Source organism: Pan paniscus, chromosome 16 (assembly GCF_029289425.2).
Source record: "Pan paniscus chromosome 16, NHGRI_mPanPan1-v2.0_pri, whole genome shotgun sequence".
In the NCBI taxonomy this organism is placed as follows: domain Eukaryota; kingdom Metazoa; phylum Chordata; class Mammalia; order Primates; family Hominidae; genus Pan; species Pan paniscus.
This window is the reverse complement of record NC_073265.2, coordinates 78,026,642-78,041,469: the sequence shown is the minus strand read 5'-3', so window position 1 is coordinate 78,041,469 and position 14,828 is coordinate 78,026,642.

Sequence of the window (14,828 nt, the reverse complement as noted above, 5' to 3'; positions counted from 1 at the left end):
TTTTATAAGTTATCAGAGAACCCCCTGTAACCTCCCTTCTAGAAAGGAAGATGTAAACCAGGACAATGGGCCTGTAGCTGGCACCTGAAGTCAGTGATCTCTCTCCTCCCCTCCTCTCAATTCTCCTTCTTCCATGTTTTCTACATCCCCCGTGATTTGAGTCTGCTGATTTCATTTGTTATGTCTGCCTTCTGTTTCCTGCCTCATTTCACAAAGGATTAGATGCTGCTCTCAACAATACATTCAAAATAATACAACAATAAAGTAAATATCTGAGTAATTTGGAGCCAGAGGAATATATGGTAACACCCTGAGGTGGATGAAATGCCGGGATTTTGTAGTGACCCCTTTTCAGAATACTGCTTCTGGAACCATTCTAGTGTGTCTCAGAATGACATGTGGGACATATTATCTTTTTTTGTTGTTATATAAGCAATTTATTCAATGCATGTTTATTAAAGCACCTATTTTTTGAAAAGAAAAAATATCTCTACTTTTCTAAATTATTTTGTCACATTTTGGAGATATCACTATGGTCGTTTCACAATCAGACCCTGGTTAATGTTTTGGGTTCTAGATAACACTGTAGAATCCACCCCATATATCATTTTAGTCATTCATCTTGTTGTTAATCCAGAGTTCACTTACTGTTTTGGGATGTTTCTCCAGAAACAGTCTAGAAAACCATCTTAAAAGTCACATTTTGTAATGCATGCCAGTGTTGCCATGCCGTTTTCTGGAACATGGCTGAATCTGGAGCTGGGCTTTTGCTCCTCTGCATTGTGGGGCAGGTCAGGACAGCTCTGGGCAGCTGACATGGTTAGAGGTGAGGCCCCCACTCCAGCCACCGCCATAGGCTCTCCTGTTCAGTGAGGCCATCAACACACATTTAGCACCTACCCAGCACTTTCCTAGGCTCCAGCTACAACAAAGCCACAAATCCTGCCTTCATAGAGTTACATTCTAGCCAAAGACACAGAACATAAACAAGAAAACTAACGAGTGACATGATCTGACTTGTGCTTTAAAAATAACACTGTGAGGTGGGCGGATCACTTGAGTCAGGAGTTTGATACCAGCCTGGCCAACATGGTAAAACCTCGTCTCTACTAAAAATACAAAAAAGCCTAGCCAGGCGTGGTGGCATGCGCCTGTAATCCCAGCTACTCAGCAGGCTGAGGCATGAGAATGTCTTGAACGTGGGAGGCAGAGGTTGCAGTGAGCCGAGATCACGCCACTGCACTCCAGCCTGGGTGACGGAGGGAGACTCTGTCTCAAAAAAAAAAAAAAAAAATTACTCTGGATGTTGGGGGCAAAATGGAGCTGTGCTTGGAGGATAAGGTGGTTAGGAGGCCAAGGCAAAGGGCCAGGCAAGAGTAGGGTGATAGAAGGAGAAATGGTGAGAAGCAGTCAGATTGGGATATATATTGGAGGTTGGGCCAACTGGACAAGTCAATAAGCTCAGCACAGGGGGAAGGAAAAGGAGTCAATGACTGCAAAGTCTGTTGGCCTGACAGTAAGTGGTTACCTTAGGTCAGACTGGGTTAGAGGAAGGATTTTCTGGGGATGGGATGAAAACCAAGAGTTGCAATTTAGCCATGTTGGGTTGAGCTGTTTATTAGACATTCAGTAAGAAGATCTATATATTTCTAGTGATCAGTGACCACTCTGCTAAACCTGCGCTGGGTGTGTTGGAGTAGAGAGGGTGGTCCCACAGGAACAGGCTGCCAGCCAGCCCCACAGCCTATGACCAGGGCAACCCGGAAGACCCACACCCATGGCAACTTGCTCTAGTTTTATAAATTCACTCATTCATTTGACACATTCAACACATATATTGAGTGCCACGCTGGATATTTTCAATGTGCCCTGCAAAGGCACAAGTTTATGGTATAATCTAAATGGATGGATAACATATTCTTTTCTGTTGCCATATTTAGTGCCCTAACTTTTGAAAAAACACAAAAGCTGGCTGAGTGAATGGATCAGTTTATAAAATATAGTTAATAAGGCCCATGAGTCCTGGCTCCCATTGCTAGGCTGGTGGGAGGACACATGAACTCAGAGCCCTTTTATTCTGTGCCTCTGTCCCCCAGGCCACTCTCTCCAGGCCACCATCTCCTCACTGCTGTCCACTCTCCATTCTCCAAGTGTTGCCATGCCTCTGATCACAGCCCTGCTCAGGACACTTAGGCACGCCCCAGCCTCCTCTGCAGGCCCTTCACTGCCTGGCCTCAGCCCTGTTTCCAGTCCTTCCCCTCAGCCCGCACCTGCACTGACTCCGCCCCATCCTGCCCGGATCACTCAGGAGGGCTGTTTCCTGGCTCCTGGAACACAGCCAATGCGTTTCTTGGCCTTCTGCGCATCATTCATGCCATGCCTTCCGCCCACTTGTTGCCACAGAAGGCCTAGCCCAGCAGCTGCCACCCTCAGAGGACTTCCTTCCCTGGTCCCTGCCCATCTCTGCCCCCAGCACAGGGACTGCCATGCTCCTCGGTGCTCCTGAGGTGCTGGTCCTTCGAGAAATCACAAGCCCACCCAGGAAGCACTGCTGCCCTGTGCCTGGGAGGCTGGACTTCTCCTTCAGTCACAAGGTGCAGAGAAGGCAGGTGGCCCGTGTTCTCGCTGCCCAGCCAGCTCTGCGTGCAGTTAGGGAGCCAACTCACTGTGAGCTCCTGGAGGCTGAGACAGGGTCCACAGTCTAACGCTGTGCTTTTCGGCAGGTCCAGGGTAGGGTTACTGCAAAGGCCTTTCCTGGAACTTGCTAGAGGTGCAGACTTTCAGGCTGCACCCAGGCCCTACTGAATCAGCACCTGCATTTTCACAAGGGTCCCTAGGAATTCATGTGAACAGCCGAGGATGAGAAGGGCTGGTAAGAGAAGGGCTAGTCACCTCCAGACAGGACTTAATAAAGGACAGCAAAATGAATCCAACAGTGGCCACCCATTCCAGGCCAAGTAAGAGACTTTGAAAAGGTGTATTGCACCAGTCAGACTCTCGGTTGCAGGAAACAGAAACCACTCTGGCTATTTTAGGTGGAAAAGGATTTGTTACTGGATATTAGGTGTTTACATATCCTTGGAAGGGTCCAGAGTGTCCCTGCAGATGCCCTAGGTTGCTGCTACCTTGGTCCCCATCAGGAAGACAGGGCTTCAGGAGGGATTGTGGGGGCGGGCGACCTTCAGCTTCTTGACCCCAATGGAGAGGCTCTCATGGCCACTGTCACAGCCACCTCTCAACACCCACAAAGCTGCTATGGAAAAATCCACCATCTCCCCAACAAAAGAGTGGGGAGTAAGCAAATGCTTTACTAAAAAGTAAAAAAACCCAAGATGACCAAGGGCAGGGGGTGGGGGTGGGGCATGAGGCTGGTCTCTGCCACTCTTCTTCCAATTCTTGTGCAGGCACAACTCGTGAGACATCATATACAGCCACAGCTGCTTTCCCCTGCTTGGAAGTCAAGCGAAGGGCAGCTGGCTTGTAGAGTGTGGAGCCTATCACAGGTGCAGGGTGATGTCTCATGATCTGGCTGAAGGCTTGCTGAGCTGCAGAAAACCTGTGAGCCTACTCCGTGCCACCTCTAAAGCAGACTTTAACAAGAGAGTTCTTGGGAGCAAGGCACTGATGGTGCCTCATGTGACTTGGTTGGGGCGTCACCATGCAGGTAGATAATGGAGCATGCTTCTTCCAGGAGAAGCCTGGAAGTGGAAGGCTGGAGGAGCAGCCTGTATGGTAGGGCAAAGAGAGAGCGGCAATGGCTGGGTAAGTTATGCTCCTAGCAAGTGGTGGCCCCCAAGGCTCCTGCGGCTCAGTGGGCAGGGCTCAGTGGGCAGGGCTCAGTGGGAAGGGAGCTGGGCTTGAGCCAACATTGCTGGTACTCCTCTCACCTAATGGGGCTCAGGGGTCCCCCCAGTAGGAGGCTGGATGGGGTGGGCCACAGGGCAGGAGCTGAGGCAGGTGAGGAGAGGCAGCGCAGAGTGCTCAGGCTTGTCAGGGAAGGGGCTGTGTTTGGAGGCGACCTGGAGACAGCTCTGTGTTGGAGATTAGGGGAGTACCCCAGGATCAATGCCTGTGGGAGGAAGAGGAGGAAGCGGGATCAGGCGGAAGAAGAAGGTGAGTTGTGCTGCAGGCCCCTGGGGGGTTCAGTTGGAGCTGAAACTGTCTGTCAGGGATGCCCCCTGTTGGTGGTCATGCCATTGGAAGGGTGTGGCCTGGGCTGTCCCTGGTGCTGACAGTGCTCCCAGTAGCTGGGTGATAGGTGCTTCCTTGAGGAGGTCTGGGCAGTACAACTCCATATCCCCCTCAGAAAGGCCTGGGGCAGAGGTCTCTGCATGGATGATGGGTGGGGCAAGTCTCCAGAGAGCTCACTCTAGGGCCCATGAAAGAATCCCCCTGGAGTAAAGGAGGTGTAACTGCCAGGGTTGGCCAAGAGAGCCTCACATATAGCACCTGCTGAGCAAAACAACCTGACTCTCCCCCAGTTCCATCTTCTGCGATCCCAGACCTGGAAAAGCCTGAAGATGAGGAGGGGAAGCTGCACGTGGGTTGTGAGATTGAGGTTTTATTATAGACTTGACTGGACTTTTAGGTCTCTGAAGAAGAGTCATAACTATCAAATGGGATTTATTCTTGGAATTAAAAGTAACCAGGCCAGGTGCAGTGGTGGCTCACCCCTGTAATCCCAGCACTTTGGGAGGCCAAGGCAGGTGGATCACTTGAGGTCAGGAGTTCGAGACCAGCCTGGCCAACATGGAAAAACCCCGTCTCTATTAAAAGAAGAAAAAGTAACCAGAAAGCCACAGAGTCTCCCTGAGATGGAGCTTTAGGAGTCTAGAAAGGGAGATGTGAGGAAGCTGATTGGAGGCAGTGATGGGAGAAAAATAAAGGGTATCCTGTCGGTACTCCAAGTTCAGCCCGCTACAGAGTGTGTGCTCACTGAGGGGCTGGGGTAGGGTGGTTCTGTCCTGGGGTGGCAGGGAGCAGAGGAGGTGGGGGATGCTGCACTTTTGGCTTGTCGCATCCTGGGAGGCTTTGGAGTCCACGTGTGACCCAGTTTTCTGCCTCTGTCTGAGCGAAGTGAGCTCTGATTAGAGGAGGTGTGAGAGCTCTAAATGACTGCAGAGTTTTCAATCAGACAGAAAATAGGTGAGAAATGCATTTCCGTTAATGCCCCAATTATCCCAATCCCAACAGGACAAGAAATGTGCTTTTGCCTGCTCCCAGGGACGAGACCACCAGGATCCCCTGTGTGTCCTCTCCCAGATGCAGCCCGGCTGGCACAGCTGAGGGGTCTGGAGAGGGGTCCTTACAATGCACGGAAGCTCCCCCGCCCTTTCAGAGGGCTCAGGATCAGGCCCAGGCGAGTCCCATCCCTGAGCCGGGGCCCACACAGGCTCTGCTGGTGGCGCCCCTGCAGCCGCTTCTGTACTTCTCCCCTCTCCTCCACCCGGAAATGGCACCTTTGCCTCTGCCATGGATTGGATGTCCCCTCAAAACCCATGTTGAGATTTAATTGCCATTGTGACAGTATTAAGGGGTGAGGCCATTAAGAGGTGATTAGTTCATGGAATGGATTGTTAGAAAATCCAATTTGGCCTTTGCATTCTTTCTCTCTTTTTTTCTTATGCTCTCTCTCTCTCTCTCTCACATGCCCTTTATCTTTCTCTCTCATGCTCTCTCTCTCTCTCTCATATCCCCTTTCTTGCCCTTCTGCCTTCCTCCATGGGATGACACAGCACAAAGGCCCTCGTGAGATTTGGTCCCTCAACCTTGAATTCACAGCCTTTAGAACTGTAAGAAATAAGTTACCCAGTCTGTGGTATTCCATTATAGCAGCACAAAAGGGACTAAGACAGCCTCCTAAACCTCCCTAGAATCTGCCCTGCCTGCAATCCTGCTTGTGGCTGTTTTCTGCCAGACTCATCTCTCACCTGGATCCCAGCCATGACCTCCTGTGGGTCTCTCTGACTCCAGGTGCCTTTAGTTCGTCCATCCAGCGCCCCAGACCCCAGTCTGCTCTTTCTAAAACACACCTCTGACCATGGCACAGCCCTGTTAAAACCTTTCAGAGGCTCACGCTGCTTACAGCCTGCAGAGGGCCCTCCTGGTGCCCCAGTAGTATAGGGCCCTTCTGATGTTATGAGGCCACCGGATGCCTGGCTGTCCCTCCCTCTCTTATCCCACCTGCAGTCCACCCCAGCCTTGCCCATCTTCCTCTTCTATATCCACCACCCCCAAATTCTCTCCATCCCCACTGACTTCTCCAGCATTCTCTCCTACCTCTATTAGATTCCTGTGGCTGCTGTGACAAATGACCACACTCTGGGTGCCTAAAACCACAGACATTTGTTCTGTCACAGTTCTGGAGGCCAGAAGTCCCAAATCAGTATCATTGGGCCAAAATCAAGTTGGCAGCAGGGCTATGCTTCCTTCAGAGGCTCTAGGGAATGAAACCATCTCTACAGGGTTGATAAGAACTGCCCGCCCAGCTCTGAATAGAAATATAGTTAGAATTAAGCATTGATCAGGCTGCTCTTTGGCCCTCTTCTTTGTTGCTAAAAGTCATGTAGCGCTGGTTACTGACCATTTGCATCCTCATCGTTTCTACAGATAGGATTTCTGACATTAGGATTCTGAGACTAAGAATTGATTGCATACACGTTGTTCCTATAGACAGGATCTCTGACATTAGAATCATAGAGCTTTTGTGGAAGGATGGCTTAAGATATTTTCCAGGCCATGAATTCCAGGAATGAGTTTGAAGACCCCCACACAGGAATGGGATCGGCATGAGAATTCAGCTGTTTCATCTCCTTGTCCCGTGACTTCACCCTGCACTCTTCCACCCATCAATGATCTCCACACTTCAGCCCACTCCAAAACTCTTAAAAACCCTAGCCCCAAACTCACTGGGGAGATGGATTTAAGGTTTCCTCTTATCTCCTCATTCGGTGACCCTGTGATTAAACTCCTTTCTCTACTGCAGCCTGGTGTTTCGGCATATTGACTTGCTGTGCACATCGGGCAACGAACCATCACAGTTTCAGGAAGAATCTGTTCTTGCCCCTTCCAGCTTCTGGTGGATTTTGGCATTTCTTGGCCTATGGCTGAATCTCTCCAGTCTCTGCCTCTGGAAAGGCCGTGGTCACATGGCCTTTCCTCTTCTGTTTATGTAGTCAAGTTTTCTGGCTCCATTTTATAAGAATACCTGTGACTCCATTTAGGACCCACTAGATCATCCAGGATAATCTCCCCATCTCAAGAGCCCTCATATTTTTCTTTTTTTTAAGAGATGGGGGTCTTGCTATGTTGCCTAGGCTGGACTCGAAGTTCTGGGTGCAAGTGATTCTCCTGTCTTGGCCTCCTGAGCAGCTGGGACTACAAGCATGCACCACTGTGCCTGGCTTTCAAGATCTTTAATTTAAGGCTGGGCATGGTGACTCACACCTGTAATCCCAGTACTTTTGGAGGTCGAGGAAGGAGGATCCCTTGCATTCTACCCTTTGTTCATGCCATCTTCTTTGCTGCAACCTCCCCCTTTCACCCCTCATCACCCATAGTTGCCTCCTAACTCTTACTCTGATTTTGAGCTTGTGTCACCTCCTCTAGGAAGTGTTCCTTGATTCATCTTCTCATCCCCACCGTAACACACACAGACTCTAGGGCACGCGCTGTCTCACTCACTCACAGGTGTCCCCGTTCTGTGGTAGCACTCAGTGGTGTCACAACAGACTTTTTCTGAATTTGTCTCCCCAGCTAGCCTCCTAGGCTGCTCAGGCCGGTTACTAGGGCTTAGACATCCTGAATCTGAGTGTTGATAGATGCTTGAGGAAGGAGGGAGGGAAGAAAGACTTTTGAGGGATAGACTTTCCAATCATTTGGCGTTTTCATTTCATTTCATTTTTGGCTGCAATTTTTTTTTTTTTTTAACGATCTGGCTTTATCTACAGTTGGGATGAATTTAAGGAATTAGGAAGATGGGTGATTGGCTCCCACAGGACTTTTCTGATTAAAATTACAGGAAAAATATTTGAAAATAATTAATAATTATAACAGCAGCAACAAGATGGGCATGCATCTGCATTCACCACTGTGCTCCCCGCCAGGGCCCCACAGAATCAGCCAAGGCCCTGCGAGGATGGAAGCTGCCACCTTAGCAGTGTGAGGATTGGGAGGGCAGGGCAGGAAAGGCAGGGCCAGCCTGGATGACACTCGCTGTGCCCGAGCAGAGTACACAGTTGCCTTACAAATCCCCCTGCCAGTCCTGTGAAGGCGGGAGTAGCTGAGGCTCAGAGAGATGCAGCCATTCCTCCAAGGTCACACAGTAGAGCTGAGATTCAAACCCTGGTCTTTGTGACTCCAAAGCCTAAGCTCTTCTCAGCCCAGCAGGCTAGAAGGAATGGGCAACTGAGCAGGGTGGCAGGTGGGGGGCATCGGCAGGGAGCGGGCCTGGCCTAGAGTCTAGGGGAGAACTAATTGGATTCCCTGGGGCATAGAATCTGGCTTGTGTAACATCCCTGAGGCTCTCCCTCAGAGCAGCTTAGTGAGTCAGGATCCAGGCTTTCTTCCCAGCCACGAAGGACCTGTAGGCTCCTTAGATGCTGGAGCTGCGTCCCACTCAACCCCCTCATGGTCCTGAGGGAGAAACTGAAGTCTTGTGTTGGGGAGGGAGTGTGGCCTGACAGCCTGCATGCTGAGTCTGGGCTCAAGCTGGGTCTAGACAACAGGTGTCCTCCCAGCCAGGGCCCCCTGTGACACCATGCTGCCCCTCAGTTGACATTTCTTTTTAGTTCAAGGGGATTACGCAAATCCTAGGCGGTTAAGCTGCCGCAGGGCACTATGGAAACAGATCACCCTGCTCTCTCTGCCTCCTCCTCCCAGCCAAGCAATAATGACACCGAGGCTGACTTTTCTGGCAAGACTTGTTATGCTAATTTGGGAGCATGTGCATAGTTTTATTTGAACCTGGGTGGGCAGCAGAGAGAAGCCAGATTAATTATGAGAACAAATTTCAGAGCCAAATCAGATGTCTTCCCCCAAATACTGGACCAACAGTGGAGATGGGGAGTGTTACAGGGTCCGTGTGTGTCCACATATATACTAAAAAAATGTTATGTGCACATTTCAGCAGATGATTTATGTAATGCCTGACTGCAGCATCTATACATTTTTTTAAAAAGTTCTTTATTTTTATTTTAATTGGTTCATTAATTAATATGAATAAGTAACATCAATATGGCACCTACTTCTAAAGGTGAAGAAGGTAAAGAGTTGAGTCTGCTTTCCACCTGCTACTCTGTCACCCAGTTTCCCTCCCTGGAGCTGAGCACACTGCCAGTTTGGGATATGTCTTTCCAGATACTGAATGCATACACAAACATGTATGTACACACCTTTTCTCCTTTTCTACAAAAATTAGCAACTACACTGTGCACAACGTTCTGCCCCCACTCGTTTATTTTTCACTTAGCAAAGCATCTTGGTGTGTTTCAGGGCCAACATTCCATTATCTGGATGTACTGTATTGTAATTTAACTAGCCCCCTATTGATGGACATTTAGGTTCCAATCTTTTACAGTACCTTCAAAAATATCTTTGCATACTTGGTACACATGGGAAAGAATATCTATAGCTTTGTGGTCCCACACTTGCTGGTCACCTGTGGCTATTTCAAAGTTAATTAATTCAAATTAAATAGAATTTAAAACGCAGTTCCTAGTCACATTTTAAGAGCCATGTGGGGCTACTGGCTTCCATTCTGGCAGGGAAGATATAGGGCATTTCTGTTGTGCAAAGGAGTTCTAGTGGACAGCGATGCTGTCTCTATGTGATACATTCCTAGAAGGGAATGATGAAGCCACAGGTCTTTGCATCTTGTGTTGCCAGATATTGCCAAATTTCCCTCTGAAGAGGCTCTAGGTATTTACCTTCCCCCAGTAAGTGCTGAGAGAGAGCACACACTTTTTGTTTCAGAACAATCGGTGTAGAATGTCGGAAAGAACACGAAACGTTCCCTGTGTACTGATTCCAAGGACATTTTGTTTCCATTGTTGGTGCCCACGTTGCTCACATCAGACACTGCTGTTCCCAATTTACAATGGGCATGCCTGTCCCTGGGGTCCCACACCGCTATCTCCCTCAGAGGGGAGATAGCCACCTGGCTGAGGTCTGCTTCTCCAGAGCTCTAAGCCTCTTCTCGTCTCCTCTGCACACCCCGACTCTTGGTCCATCATGGTGCAGGGGAAACTGCTGATCCCATTTATTCTCCATCACCACGAGACAGACTTTACTAGAAAACTCAGCACTCTTGGCCCGACCTCTATTTCTTCACCTCCCACTGTTTCTGACCCTCTCTCCCTTTGGTGAATCATGACCTCCACGTGGCTAAACATAAGGGGCACCTCATCTTGTAGAGTTCCTATCAGTTCTGGACAGCAACCTGCACTCCGACTAAGCCCTCTGTCCCGCCTCCTTCACAGTCTCTCTTTCTTGCATTTACAATCTTGGCCATCTTCTTTTCCCTACTCAGTTTTCCTGGTCTGTCTCATCCCACTATGGCGTTGATTGGCATCTCTACATTTGGGGAATGATGCTAAGGCATTTAGCTTCTATGTCCTTGATTACTAGTAAGATTAAACATCATTTCACAGCTTTTGAGCTTTTGAAATTCTTCTGTTATAAAGTCAGGGTGGAAGCAGAGTAGATGTTGGGTATTAGATATAGATTCCAATCCAGTTCCTGGCTCCTGAGGGGCTCTGGCCCCACACCTCCAGGACCCCAGAGGCTCTTCTGATTCTCCATGCTCTGGGCATCTGCGTCCACAGCCGCTCCCTTCCCACCACGGTCCCTACACCTTCAGTCTACTGAGGAGACACAGCCTCATCACCATCATTTCTCCAGCACTGTGCACGCCACCCCCTACCTCCCACCCAGTGGACAGGGATAGGCATCAGCATGCTCCCCCCTCCTCAGCCCCTCCAGGGATATTGTTCCACCACCCCCACTTGACAGCCCTTCTCTTTTGAAGTGCATACGGTCTATTACTTCTGCCTTCCTGAATTCTTGGTCTGCTTCCTACACTATGGGCCACTCCACTTTGTTTAGGGACTTTGAACCTCATAGACTTCTCTAACCTTTTCCCTGACATCTACTTCCAGGCTTCAGCATCAAGGTAAGTTTCTTTGTCCACATAATTACTTGACTTAAACCTCAGTGACTTGTATTTCGACGGTATTTTAGACACCCATGTGCCTCACTTCCTCTCCTGTGAATGAGCTCTCTCTTGAATCTCTAACTCTGAAGTTCCTGTTGACTGCAGCTGTCTACACACCCACCTCCTTTTGTCCATCCCATTTGTGGAGCCTGCTCTTTAACCTTGGTGTGACTACAAGTTTTTTTTTGGTTTTGTTTTTGTTTTTTTTTTTTGTTTTTTTTTTTTGAGACGGAGTTTCACTCTTGTTGCCCAGGCTGGAGTACAATGGCGTGATCTCGGCTTACCGCAACCTCCACCTCCTGCATTCAAGCGATTCTCCTGCCTCAGCCTCCCAAGTAGCTGGGATTACAGGCATGCGCCAACCACGATGGGCTAATTTTTTGTATTTTTAGTAGAGACGGGGTTTCTCCATGTTGGTCAGGCTGGTCTCGAACTCCTGACCTCAGGTGATCCGCCTGCCTCGGCCTCCCGAAGTGTTGGGATTACAGGTGTGAGCCACTGCACCTGGCCTGATTGCAAGTTTTATGACCCTTTCCTTTCCCTTGAATCCTCTGGTAAACTATTCTCTCCATCCAGTCTCCCTAGCCAGTCCGAACCATGTGACCCACCGTGTCAACTCAGTGGGAACCAGGAACCTGATGACCTCTCACCCCTCAGCCTTGCATGCTGTGTTGAGCTCCTGAGGATGCTCATTCGCCCATGGTTCCTCTTGCATGCCTTCTCCTCCACAAAGACTTCCCTTCCGGCCCTGAAGCTGAGGGGACGGGTCTTTCACTCCAACGCCAATATCATTTGTGCCTCTTTTATGGAATTCCATTCTAACTCAGCCACATACCTGTCCTGCCTCCTCAGAGCGTGAACTCCAGCCCTGTTCCCCCAGTGCCTGGCCTCCATGTTTGTGGACTAGCCCATGTTGGCTTAATTTGGTGAATGGATAATTTCACCAAATTATCCAAGCAAGTGACAGCTTCATCACCTTAGGCTGATAGTACCCAGGTTTCAAAAGCAATGTGTCTTTCCAGAATAGGAGAAAAATGAGTAGAGAAAAAGAATAAAGTCCAGCAGGAAGGTATATATGCCTTTTTTTTTTTTTTTTAAAAAGAGACATGTCAGAGCCAGGTTACAGGCAAATAGAGTTGGTAAATGCTTTCTCCCAAGGTGCCAGTGAAATTCTGCTAGCATTCAGGGACTCTAGTGGTAAACAGGCTTATTTTGGCAGTGACCGTACATCTCGGTGTCAGGTGATAGCCTTGGCAGAAAGATGTGAAAATGTCACGTCTATGCTGAAAGGAAAGAAATTGCATCTGTTTTTTTGCTAGTGTAGGAGGACAGGCTTTCCTTATGTAGCCAGTCCTGTGCAGCCAGCCTTAGAAGCAAAGCTGCAGATGCATCCGTAGAAATAATCTGAGGCTCTGCTGCCAGAAGACAACAAAGTGTGTCACACAAGCTGATGCCAACACCCTGCTTGTGCAAATACTTGGGACCCACATGCTGGGCTTGCATCTTTCCGCCCGTGGGAAGTGCAAGCACACATTCCACCTGTTTCCTCAGGAAGGAGAGACCTGCTGTTTGAGATGGGCTGTGGCAGCAGGGACAGGGCAGTCCAGCATTTTAGGTAAATAATCACCGCCTAGATTGGTCAGCCTTCGGTTAAGGTGCCTTGGTCTCTCATGGGGGTGGGAAGGTCAGTCTTTGAGAGGCCAAGACAAATGATTAAGAGACAGTACAGTTTAAGACAGCACCAGCTTTATTGGCCACTCAGAGCCTGGAAACAACACTGTGCACCGAGAGCTCATGATAAAGCAACGTGCATTTTCCAGTGCACAGTCAACAAGGCGGCCTCCCCAAAACTAGCTCCGGGGGTTGCGCCAGACATCCATTTCTGGCAACAAGACCATTGATCCTTAAGGGTCCTCTGTCCCGTCTGCGCATGTAGGCTCTGCTAGGCAGGATCTTCCTTTCCAAAGCCCTCTTGTGAGTAAAATAACATTTTAAAAACTATGGTGTGTGGATCAGGCGCAGTGGCTCACGCCTGTTATCCCAGCACTTTGGGAGGCCGAGGTGGGGGGACTGCTTGAGACCAGGAGTTCAAGACCTGGTCTCAATACAAAAAATACAAAAATTATCCGTGTGTGGTGGCATGCGCCTGTAGTCCCAGATGCTCACGGGAGGCTGAAGCTGGAGGATCACCTGAGCCCAGGAGTTTGAGGCTGCAGTGAGCCATGGTCGTACCACTGCAATCCAGCCTGGGTGACAACGAGACTCAAAAACCAAAACCAAAATAAAAACCTATGGTGTATGGAGGACTTATAGAAGCCACAGAAGCCTCCTGTGTTTGCTATCCTCTACGTGCCCCTCCAGATCCACTCTGCAGCCTGGGAGGCTGAGCCTCCAAGTACCACAACACTGAGTTCCCTTCCTTTTTGCTTCCTTTTGGGATCAGCCAAGGGGGACCCCAGCAAGGGACTACAGGCCGGGAACAGCCAGGCATTTCTTCCCTCTCCCTCAGGCCATGGTTTTGGCAGAGCTGCACTCTGCTGCTGTGGCAGCTCCTGCCAGGTTCTAGGAACTGTTCTTCCCTGCCTCTTCTAGCCTAGGGTGGCAGCTGCTTTGTAGTCCACCTTCTTTATTTCCTTAATCTTACCCATGCCTCTGCAAAGAGCTTTCATTGAGCTTTTCTCTTAAACCTTGTGAGCTGTTTCCTGCTCAGACCCTGATTGAACTGTCTGATGGCTACGGGCCCTCTGTCCGCCAAACCATATCAAATCGCAAAGTGCAATTTTCAAGTGCACCATGTTTTAATGCATTGTGTTTATATGTAGTTTTGCGGTGAAACAGTCTAATTCCTTCCGACAGTGGTTTTGATCCAAGAGGCCTCCGGTTGGGCTTCTTTGGTCACTGTCACAAGATGGCCTTCATAGGACCTGCTAAGGACTAAAGAGAAGGCAGTAGGGAGGCATTTTTCCTCTAAATTCATGTCTTGGTTCATGATCTTCCTCCTTTCTTTGTCCTAACACAGCCTCTTGCCTATTTAAGGGGGCATCTGTGTCTTTTCCTATACTGAGTTCAGGCAGATCACAGTACTTAGCTGGCTGGACACAGAAGTAAAACTCCACAGTGCCTTCCTCTTATGGTCAGCAGCCCTTCCTGCACTCATCTGGGAGGAACAGTGCTTTTGTGTACTTGACCACTCCTTCTCAGCTTCTGGTGATACTCTCACCCTTAGTCTTTGCCTGTGGAAGAGGGGACTCTCTGGTCGTGTCTCTAGAGCCCCCACCTTTGGCCTCTGTGCTGTATCCAGGAACCCTAGAGCCCCAACAGAGGAGCAGTCAGTCCTGCCTGGGGGTCCTGAGTTGTGCCCCACTGCCAGCACTACCCAGGTTCCTTATCAACTTGCTTTCTGCACTTCTAGATTTGGACTCTACTCAAGCCCATCCTGCCATCCACCCTATTTTCTAGAGAATCATCAGGTTTTTTTTTTAATTTTTAAAAATTTTTATTTATATTTATTTATTTTTTTGAGACAGTCTCGCTGTCACCTGGGCTGGAGTGCAGTAGGATGATCTCAGCTCACTGCAGCCTCCACCTCCTGGGTTCAAGCGATTTTCATGCCTCA